The sequence below is a fragment of the Lagenorhynchus albirostris genome, chromosome 19, assembly GCF_949774975.1.
Source record: "Lagenorhynchus albirostris chromosome 19, mLagAlb1.1, whole genome shotgun sequence".
In the NCBI taxonomy this organism is placed as follows: Eukaryota; Metazoa; Chordata; class Mammalia; order Artiodactyla; family Delphinidae; genus Lagenorhynchus; species Lagenorhynchus albirostris.
Genome location: NC_083113.1, coordinates 40,993,071 through 41,004,349, shown reverse-complemented (window position 1 = coordinate 41,004,349; position 11,279 = coordinate 40,993,071). Strand labels below are relative to the sequence as shown.

The following is an 11,279-nucleotide window of genomic DNA, read 5'->3' as shown; positions in this document are numbered from 1 at the left end:
TTGTTGTCTGCCCCAGCCCTGGGTTCGGCACCACCCCCATCTTCATCCCAGGAGGACTCCCAGATAGAGACCTCGGAGCCCCATACCTTACACAACACACACATGTCTCCAGGGCGTCTGGAGTTCAGTGTGACCAATACCCAGCCCATGACATTCTCACTATGCCTGAGCCTCTGCCAAGGGCACTGCCATCTGCCCTTCCACCCCCAAGAGCCAGAGACCTGGGGATTGGCCTCGTTCTCCCTGACCCCACCCTCACCTTCACCCCCCATCTATCACCAAGGCCCACACATCTTCGCCTCCTAAAGCTTTCTTAGATCTCTGTCCATCTCATCACCACATTCTCCATTAGATCTCAGACCACTGCTGTCTCCTTCCTGGACTGTTGTGATGGTGTCTTTAGGAGGCCTCTCTGCTTCCTCTCTTGGCAGCCAGAGGGATGCTTAAATCATCAGTCACAGTCACCTCCATTCTCCTCACCTGGAAAAACCTTGGGAGCTTCCATCTTGCTCAGGGTCTGGGTATAGAGAGTAAAAACAGCCCCTTGCTATCCTTTCCTCTGTCTCTCCCACCTGTAGAGCTTCTTATCTCCTCCATGCTCCCTCTTGCCACAGGGCCTTTGTACATGCTGATCCCTCTACCTGGAATGCTCTTTCTCCACCGTGTTATCTGATTAACTCCTCCTTTTCTTCTGTGATCATACTGCATTGTCACTTTCTCAGAGGAGACTTCCCCAACCTTTCCAGCTAGGTAAGAGACATTCATTCACTCATTTATTTATTCATTCTACAGCAGTGCTAGAAGCCCAGGATGCAGGGAAACCCCAGCTTTTGTTTGCGGGGAGGCTGGGTGGGTAAACACTAAGCATGTCCAGAGAATCCTGAATAAGATGATTCCTGGTAATAGATGTCTGGCTGGTTCAGAGTGCAGCCAGGCAGCCTGTGTGGATGAGAGGACTGAGCTAAGGGCTGGGGGGAGAAGACAAATCAGACAAGGGGTGGAGCCACATTGTGGAGGACCAGGCCTTGGTGTTTGGATTTTACTCCAAATTCCCTGGGAGGAGGCCCGGTGAAGATTAGAACAGAGAATGACCTGGTTCTGATCTGTGTTAAGTAAAACATGCCTCAAAACTATAACTCAATAATAAGAAGAAAACAAGCCAATTTAAAGAATGGGCCAAAGATCTGAACAGACGATTCAACAAAGATATATGAACATCCAAGAAGCATGTGGAAAGATGTTCAATATCATTAGACATCTAAGAATGTGAATTAAAGCCACCATGAAATCATATTGTACTCCACACCTATCAGAGTGGCTTCGTAAAAAGGGGATGCTGCTGTGTAAGTGCTCGTGAGGACGTGGAGCTACCAGAACTCTCAGACAGCACTGACGGGGTGGAAATTGTTACCACCCCTTGGGAAGACAGTTCGGCAGTTCCTTTTTTTTTTTTTTTTTTACATCTTTATTGGAGTATAATTGCTTTACAATGGTGTGTTAGTTTCTGCCTTATAACAAAGTGAATCAGTTATACATATACATATATCCCCATATCTCTTCCCTCTTGCGTCCCCCTCCCTCCCACCCTCCCTATCCCACCTCTCCACGTGGTCACAAAGCACGGAGCTGATCTCCCTGTGCTATGCGGCTGCTTCCCACTAGCTATCTACCTTACGTTTGGTAGTGTATATATGTCCATGCCTCTCTCTCGCTTTGTCACAGCTCACCCTTCCCCTTCCCCATATCCTCAAGTCCGTTCTCTAGCAGGTCTGTGTCTTTATTCCTGTCTTAATGGCAGTTTCTCAAAAAGTTAAACAGAGACCTACCATATGACCCAGCCATTTTACTCCTGGGTGTTTACCCAAGAGAAATGAAAGCACGTGTCTTTACAAAGGCTTGTAGGCAGATGTTTATAGCAGCCCTATTTTTAATAGCTCCCCCAGGAAACCACCCATAGTCCATCAACAGGTAAAGGGATAAACTAACTGTGGGACATTTATACAGTGGAGTACTTCTCAGCAATAAAAAGAAATAAATCTTTGACACACGTAGCAACATGGATGCATTTGGCAGATACTATGTTGAATGAAGAAAGTCAGACTCGAAAGGATGATACTGTATGAGTCCACTTTTGTGAAATTCTAGTACAGGCGAAACTAAGCTGTGGTGAGAGAAGTCAGATCAGTGGTTGCCTGGGGGCGGGAGGAAGCTTTCTGGGCGCTGGAAATGTTCTTTATTTCGACTGGGGTGATGGTTTTACAGGGACGTACGTTTGTCAAAACACATCAAACTGTGCACTTAAAAGGGGTGCGTAGTAGTTCATGTAATTTATCTCTCTGCTACTGAAAGGGTTCTGAGAAAAAAGAAAATACAGTGACTGACTAGAGTGGCTGAGAGGGCCTAGGAGAGGGCAGGCCGATCCGGGTGGGTACCCTCGTATGAGGTGACTGGAGACCCGTGACGACTGTGCATTCCCCGGCAGGCTCTGCGCTCCCTAGGGGCCTGTCCATGGCCCGCCCCATCCCAGAACCCGTCACACAGGATGGCACCAAGACATGTCTGCTGTGGGGTGAAGCGGGGTGGCCCTTTTCCTTTTACATTCTTTGTGTAAGGAATATTTTCTGTTCTCCTCCACTTACTTATTTATCTTATTCTTTGGGTTATAATTATGTACTATTGTGCTTAATTTTGTTGGTTAAGTAGTTCCATCTTTGGCCATTAGGACCTCCTTCAGGTGGGTGCCTCTGTACCTAACATGCCCCGTCTTTTTTCCGTGTTTTTTTTTTTTTTTTTTTGGCCATGCGGCACGCGGATCTTAGTTCCCCGATGAGGGATCGAACCCTTGCCCTCCGCAGTGGAAGCGTGAAGTCCTAACCACTGGACTGCCAGGGAGTTCCCATACATTTCCTTATTTTCTGACACTGTAAGATGCTTCAGGTTCATATTATATTCTCCCCATCCCAGCCCTAGGATAAGCTGTTCTTCCAAGGAGCTCCAGTGCTTTTTACTGGAGAATGGTGTTTAGCAACCAAGATCTCTCCGGACAGTTGTTTTTTTAATTAATTAATTAATTAGGCTGCTCTGGGTCTTAGTTGCAGCACATGGGATCTTCATTGCAGCATGCGGGCTATTTTAGGTGCGGCATGCGGGCTATTTTAGGTGCGGCATGCGGGATCTAGTTCTCTAGTTCCCTGAACTGGGATGGAACCCGGGCCCCCTGCATTGGGAGCGTGGAGTCTTAACCACTGGACCAGCAGGAAAGTCCCTTGGGGCAGTTTTTTTTTTTAATTAATTAATTTGTTAATCTATTTATGGCTGAGTTGGGTCTTCGTTGGTGCACGTGGGCTTTCTCTAGCTGCGGTGAGCGGGGGGCTGCTCTTTGTTGCAGTGGGCGGGCTTCTCATTGCGGTGGCTTCTCTTGTTGCAGAGCACGGGCTCTAGGTGCGCGGGCTTCAATAGTGGCGCGTGGGCTTCAGGAATTGTGGCTCGCGGGAACGCAGTCTCAGTAGTTGTGGCACACGGGCTTAGTTGCTCCATGGCATGTGAGATCTTCCTGGACCGGGGCTTGAACCCCTGTCCCCTGCGTTGGCAGGCGAATGCTTTTTTTTTTTTTTGCGGTACGCGGGCCTCTCACTGTTGTGGCCTCTCCCGTTGCGGAGCACAGGCTCAGCGGCCATGGCGCACGGGCCCAGCTGCTCCGCGGCATGTGGGATCTTCCCGGACCGGGGCACGAACCTGTGTCCCCTTCATCGGCAGGTGGACTCTCAACCACTGCGCCACCAGGGAAGCCCGGCAGGTGGATTCTTAACCACTGAGCCATGAGGGAAGGCCCCTCTGGACACTTTTTTTTTTTTTCCCTCTGGACACTTTTAATTTGCATTTCTCTAGTTATGAGTGAATCAAACTTGGGTTTTTTGCATGTGTAAGAGCCATTTGCATTTCCTTTTCTGAGAACTGACTTTTCACGTCCTTCACATATTTTTTCTATTGTTGATTTTTAAAAATTAATATCTAAGAATACATATATTCAGGAAATTAATCTTGAAATGTGAGTTATGAATTTTTTTTCTGGTTTGTCATTTGTCTTTTGCTTTGCTTTTTTGCCATACAGATTTTCCTTTTAGAACCTGCTGTTTTTCTCCTTGAAAATATAAATGTAGTGAATGACAGTAGCAGGGTCTATGATGCTCACCATTCTTAGATGTAGTGGGATGTGCCTTTCTTGGTCATGGTGTTTTGATCTTTTGATAAACCTCTGGATTCATTTTATTAGTATTTTATTTGGGATTTTGGCCTTGATTTTCATAAATAGAATTGACCTCTTGTTTTTATTTCATTTTATTTTTTGTGTTATTCTTTATTGTTTCCTAATGAATGCATTTAAAGCTATAAATTTTTCTCTGGGGATCACTTCATACACATCCCCAAAATATTGCTCTAGTTTGTATCCATTTCTAATTAGCTGGTTGTTTCAGTTTCAAGCTCCTCTTTAATCCAAGAATTATTTTATTTTATTAAAAATATTTATTTATTTGGTTGCATCTGGTCTTAGTTGCGGCAGGCGGGCTCCTTAGTTGCAGCATGCGAACTCTTAGTTGTGGTGTGCAAACTCTTAGTTGTGGCATGCAAAGTCTTAGTTGCGGCATGCATGCGGGATCTAGTTCCCTGACCAGGGATCAAACCTGGGCCCCCTGCATTGGGAGCGCAGAGTCTTATCCACTGCGCCACCAGGGAAGTCCCCCAAGAATAATTTTAAAAAGGTATTTTTACATTTTTAATTAGATAAATTTTGGACTGTACATTGTGGTTAGTTTCTAATTCATGTATTTTATTCAGAGAATAGTTCTATATGTTCTGCTTTCTGGAATTTGTTAAGATTTGTGTCCTAATAAACAGAGAGTCAATTTTTGTAAATGTTCCATGTGTGTTTAAAAAGACTGAATGTTTTATTTGTTGGGTACAAAATTTATCTATGTATCCATTATATATCTTATTAAGTATGTAATTTTAACCCTCTGTATACTTATCCTTTTTTACTTGATATATTTGACTTATTAAAACAGGTATATTAAAGCTACTCACTAAGGTTTTATTTATTTATTTTTGGCTGTGTTGGGTCTTCATTGCTGCGCACAGGCTTTCTGTAGTTGTGGCGAGGGGGCGTTACTCTTTGTTGTGGTGCGCGGGCTTCTCATTGCAGTGGCTTCTCTTGTTGCGGAGCACGGGCTCTAGGTGTGCGGGCTTCAGTTGTTGTGGCGCCTGGGCTTAGTTCCTCCATGGCATGTATCTTCTCATGGGATCTTCTCAGACCAGGGCTCAAACCCATGTCCCCTGCATTGGCAGGCAGATTCTTAACCACTGCACCACCAAGGAAGCCCTCACTAAGGTTTTAGGTTTATTACTCTGTCCTTGCATTTCTAATAGTTTTTGAGCTTTTTTTTTTAAGATATGATGTTAGATGAACAAATGTTAACATAATTTTGTTCAGTGGAGTATAGCAATTAAGAGCATAAGCACTGGTTCTACCACTTTCTTTACTTCTCTGTTCTCAGTTTCTCCATCTGCAAGATGAGGAGAATAATATTACCTAAGTCATATGACTACTATAGGGATGAAATGTGTTAATGTATCTTAGAACAGTGCCTAGCATATAGTCATTTTTATTAGATATTATCTTAATAAAACATCTTTCTTTTTCCTAGTGAATGCCTTTAACTTTGAATTCTGTTTCATTTAATATTAAGTTCACCACCCCTACTTTCTTTTTGGTAGCATTTATCTGGCATTCTTGTTTTTTTTTAAAAATATTTATTTATTTGGCTGCACCAGGTCTTAGCTGTGGCACGTGGGATCTTTAGTTGTGGCATGCAAACTCTTAGTTGTGGCATGTGGGATCTAGCTCCCTGACCAGGAATCGAACTGGGGCCCCCTGCATTGGGAGCATGGAGTCTTAGCCACTGGACCACCAGGGAAGTTCCTGGCATTCTCGTTTATACATTTCTCATATAAGTATTTGATGCAATAAATCTCTAAGTACTACTTTAGTTTCATCTCACAAATTTTAATATGTTGTGTTTTCCTTTTTGCTTACTTCAAAATATTTTCTAATTTCTCTTGAGGCTTTATCTTTGACCCACAGATTATTTGGCAGTGTGTTGTTTAATTTCTAAACATTTGGAGGTTTTCTACTTATCTTTATGTTGTTAATTTCCAGTTTAATTCTGTTATGGTCAGAGAACATACTTTGTATAATTTCAGTTCTTTTAAATGTATTGAGATTTGTTTTGTGATTCAGGATATAGTCCATCTTGGTGAATTCTCTATGTATGCTTGAAAAGAAAGTGTATTTGTTGAGTGAAATGTTCTGTAAATGTCAATTAGATCCAATTGATTGGTGGTGGCTTAGTTCTTCTATATCCTTGATGATTTTCTCCGTACCTGTTCTGTCAGTTATTGAGAGAAGAGTTGACATCTTCAACAATAACTGTGGATTTGTCCATTTTTCTTTTCAGTTCAATCAGTTTTTCCTTTATACATTTTGAGGCTCTGTTGTTAGGAACATTTAGTATTGTTATATCTCCTTCATAAAGCAAATTGACCCTTTCATCCCTGGTGATTTTCTTTGCTTTATACTTTGTCTGATATTAATATTGCCATTCCAGTTTTCTTTTGATTGGTGTTTTCATGGAATATCTTTTCCCATCATTTTATTTTTAATCTAACTATAGCACTATATTTAAAGTGGGTTTCCTGCAGATGGCATATAGTTGGGTCTTTTTAAAAAATTTTTTTATCCATCTGGCAATTTATCTATTTTGACTGGTGTATTTAGACCATTTATATTTAATATAATTATTTGTATATTTGGATTTAGATCTACCATTTTTCTGTCCGTTTGTTCCTTCTTTTTGTTCTCATTTCTCACCTTCTGCCTCATTTTGGATTATTTGAATATTTTTTAGTATTCCATTATAACTTACCTACCTTAAAAACTGAGGTTTTTTACTCTATCTCTTTGTCCAGTTTTTTTAGTGCTTTCTATAGGTATTGCAAATACATGTTTAACTTTTCAGTCTACATAGAATTAACTTGTTACCACTTCAAATACAGTATAGAAACCTGACCACCATATTTGTTCTTTTGTCCTCCCCTCTTTATGCTATAGTTGTCATACATATTACATCTACATATTACATCTACATACATTGGAAATCCCATCAGATAATGTTATGATTTTTGCTTTCAAAAATCATTTTAAAGAACTCAAGGAGAAGGATATTCTGTTTACGCAGATATTTACTATTTCTGTTGCTCATCCTTAATCTTTGAAATTCCATATTTTCCTCTGGTATCATTTCCCTTCTGTCTGAAGAACTTCCTTTGGCAGTTCTTTCAGAGTAGATATGCTGGGAATGCTTTCTCTTAGTTTTACTCTTTTCAAGAATGTCTTTATTTTGCCTTCCTTGATGAAAGGTAATTTCACTGGATATAGAATTCTGGATTGACAGTTAATTTCTTTCAGCACTTGAAAAATGTGCCACTTCCTTCTGTGTTCCACGGTCTGTGATAAGAAATCCTCAATTATTCAAATTGCTGTTTCTCTATAAGTAATGCACCATTTTCCTCTGGCTGCTTTCAAGAGTTTTTTCTTCATTTTTACTTTTTAAAAATTTGATTATGATGTATCTGGACATGGATTTTTTGAATTTATTCTATTTGGAATTTACTGAACTTGAAACTATAAATTTATGTCTTTTGCCAGTTTGGGGAAGTTGTCAGCCATCATTTTTTCAATTTTTTTCCCACACTCTTTCTCCTCTAAGTATCTATTTATACAAATGTTAGACCTTTTGGAATTATCTCTAAAGTCCCCAAGACTCTGTTCATTTTGTTTTGATCTTTTGTTGAGATTGGATAATTTCTATTGATCTTTCAAGTTCACTAACTCTTTTCTTCTGTCATCTCCATTCTGCCATTAAGCCCATCCAATGAGGTGTTTTTTTTTTTTGCGGTACGCGGTCCTCTCACTGTTGTGGCCTCTCCCGCTGCGGAGCACAGGCTCCGGACGCGCAGGCTCAGCGGCCATGGCTCACTGGCCCAGCCGCTCCGCGGCATGTGGGATCTTCCTGGGCCAGGGCACTAACCCGCGTCCCCTGCATCGGCAGGCGGACTCTCAACCACTGCGCCACCAGGGAAGCCCCATCCAATGAGTTTTGTATTTTGGTTATTGTTAGCAGTTTTTAAATTCCCACTTGATTCTTTTTTAAAAAATTATCTTCTATTTCTCCTCTGAGACTTTCTATCTTTCCATTTATTTCATGTATTCTTAGAGCATGGTTATAATGTTCTCTTTCAAATCTGTTTAATCATCCTAACATTTGTGATATTCTTGGGATTACTTTCTGTTGTCTGTCTTTTCCTTCATGAGACATTGTCTGGTCCTTCATACATCAAGTATGTGAATGTAACAAATGCCACTGAATTGTTCACTTTAGAATGGTTCATTTTGTATTATGTAAATTTTACCTCAATAAAATGTTTAATTATCCCTTTTTAAAAAGTAACAAAGTACTGATACACACTATATGTTCATAGAAGTTGAAAACATGCTAAGTGAAAGAAGCCAGACACAAAAGTCCACATATTGTATGACTCCATTTACATGAAGTACCCAAAGTAGTCAAATCCATAGACACAGAAAGGAAGTTACCGGTTGCCAGGGGCTGGGGAGAGGAAGGAATGGGGAGTGATTTCTTAGTGGATACAGGGCTTCTTTTTGGAGTAATGAAAATGTTCTGGAACTGGATGGGTGGTGATGGTTGCAGAACATTGTGAATGTACTAGATGTCACTAATGGTATATTTTATGTGTATTTTACCATAAATTTCAAGTTGATACGTCTGATATTTTACCATAAATTTCAAGTTGAACTGAGGTGCAGTTCTTTTTTCATTTTCTTCTTTTGCTTTTTTATAGCCAAATAAAGGGTTTGACAAAGGGAGTTCCCCTTACAATTAAAAAAACAAACAAAAAAACCAAAACAACCTACCTTTTTGGTTGTATTATGATTTTTATTTATTTTTTTTAGCAAGTATTTGTCAGTGGTAATCTTGGAGTCATTACTGGTTGCAGGGGCAGGGGCGGGGAAGTCTTTTATTTGCTTTTCCACTTAATTGCTAGTTCCCTCCAAACTTTGAAGCTACTGCTTCACTGTTTTCTAATATCCAGGGTGGCCTTTGATGTTTGGTGTTGTTCTCTTGTCAGTAACGTCTTTTTGCTGTTTCTCTCTCTCTGAAAACTTCTAGGATTTTCTCTTTATCTTTAGAGTTCCCGTATTTCACCAAGAAATGTGGACGTGAGGATCCTTTTCCAGTAAACTTGCTCACCACTAGGTGGCCCCTTTACATCAGAACACTTTAGTTTTTCTATAGCTGAATGTTTTCCAGTTGTTTCTTAGGTTATTTCCTTCCCTCCCTTTTTTTCTGTTCTCGCATTATGGGATCCCTTTGAGATGGTTGTTGAACCTCTTGGATTTATCCTCCCTGTCTCTCTTAAGTTCTTCTAAAATAATCTCCTTGCCTTCTTTGCTTTACTTTCTGGGAGCTTTCCTGGACTTTATCTTCCAGAGCACTGATTTTCCGCTGTATTCAAACTTTCTGTTAAATTTTTAAATCTTTGTCATGTTCCCCCCACCACTCCCCCCAAAAAACTATTGTTAGCTTATTGCCCTTTTTTACAGTGTTTCTTGTTTTAAGGACACAGCATCCATCTTTATTCTGAATGTACTAGTTAGGATTTTTCAGAATCTGCATTTCTACTAGATCCATAGGTGATATGCCCACTCGCAGGCTGTTCCTGGCAGATACTCACCTGGTGTAGTTTTGCTCTGAAGGGGCATCTTCCTGCAGTCTCTGGTGACCATGTCCCTGACCGGGAGTCCCCTTCTCAGCAGGACAAGTGGCTATCAGCACATCACGACTTCTCTGATTGGGTGTGGAGAAACTTCCTGCTTCAGAGAGCCACCCCCAGGGATTGAGAGGAGTGGCTACACAAAGGAGTTTAGCAAGGTCCACCCTTTTCCACTGGATTCTGAGCACAGTCATATTTAGCTTATGCTTTTTGATAAAATTTACCTATGATGAAACACACAGATCTCAAGGATACAGCTGGATGTTTTGACAAATGTATACACCTTTGTAACCAGTTCCCCCAACTAAGATATAAAACTTTCTCATACTCCCATAAGCTCCTTCCTGCCCATTCTCCACCTCCTGAGGCAACTACTGTTTCCATTTCTTTCACAATATTTTTCCTTGTTCATTTTTTTTCTTGAAGTATAGTTGACTTACAATATTATATTCATTTCAGGTGTATGATATAGTGACTTAATATTTTTATAGATTATATTCCATTTAAAATTATTATAAAATATTGGCTATATTCCCTGTGCTATAAAATATATGCTTGTAGCTTATTTATTTTATAAACTTAAATCCCCTACCTCTATCTTGCCCCTTGCCACTTCCCACACCCCACTGGTAACCACTAGTTTGTTTTCTATATTGTGAGTCTGTTTCTGTCATTCATTTGTTTTATTTTTTAGATTCCACAGATAAGTGATAACATACAGTGTTTGTCTTTCTCTGTCTGACTTATTTTACTAAGCACAATATCCTCCAGGTCTAACATGTTGTTGCAAATGGCAAAATTTCATTCTTTTTTATGGCCGAGTAATATTCCATTGTATGTATATGTGTGTGTGTGTGTGTGTGTGTGTGTGTGTGTGTATGTATGTATGTGTGTGTGTGTACATAAATGTCTATTTTAGGTCTTTTGCCCAGTTTTTAATCAGGTTTTTTTTTGATATGAGTTGTATGAGCTGTTTATATATTTCAGATATTAACCCCTTATTGGTCATATCATTTGCAAATATTTTCTCCCATTCAGTAGGTTGTCCTTTCATTTTGTTGACGGTTTTCTCTGCTGTGCAAAAGCTTTTAAGTTTAATTCTTATTTGTTTTTGCTTTCGTTTCCTTTGCCTTAGGAGACAGATCCCCCCCAAAAAAATGTTGCTATGATTTATGTCATAGTGTTCTGCATATGTTTTCTTCTAGTTTTATGGTTTCCAGTCTTAAATTTAGGTCTTTAATCTATTTTGAGTTTATTTTTGTATGTGGTGTGAGAAAATGTTCTAATTTCAATTCTGAATGATAATCTTGCTGGATAGAGTATCCTAGATTGTAGGTTTTTCCCTTTCAGCTCTTTCAATATATTATGCC

At 40.2% G+C, this 11,279-nt stretch overlaps 1 protein-coding gene across 1 annotated transcript in view; it reads left to right on the top strand.

Moving 5' to 3' along the window:
* Window positions 1–408: 408 nt before the first annotated feature.
* TK2 (thymidine kinase 2) overlaps window positions 409–11,279 on the top strand; it is a 78,170-nt gene continuing 67,299 nt past the window's right edge. The window contains exon 1 of the mRNA XM_060130430.1: window positions 409–750. The gene's annotated coding sequence lies outside the window, so the exon portion shown is untranslated. The remainder of the gene's footprint in view (window positions 751–11,279) is intronic.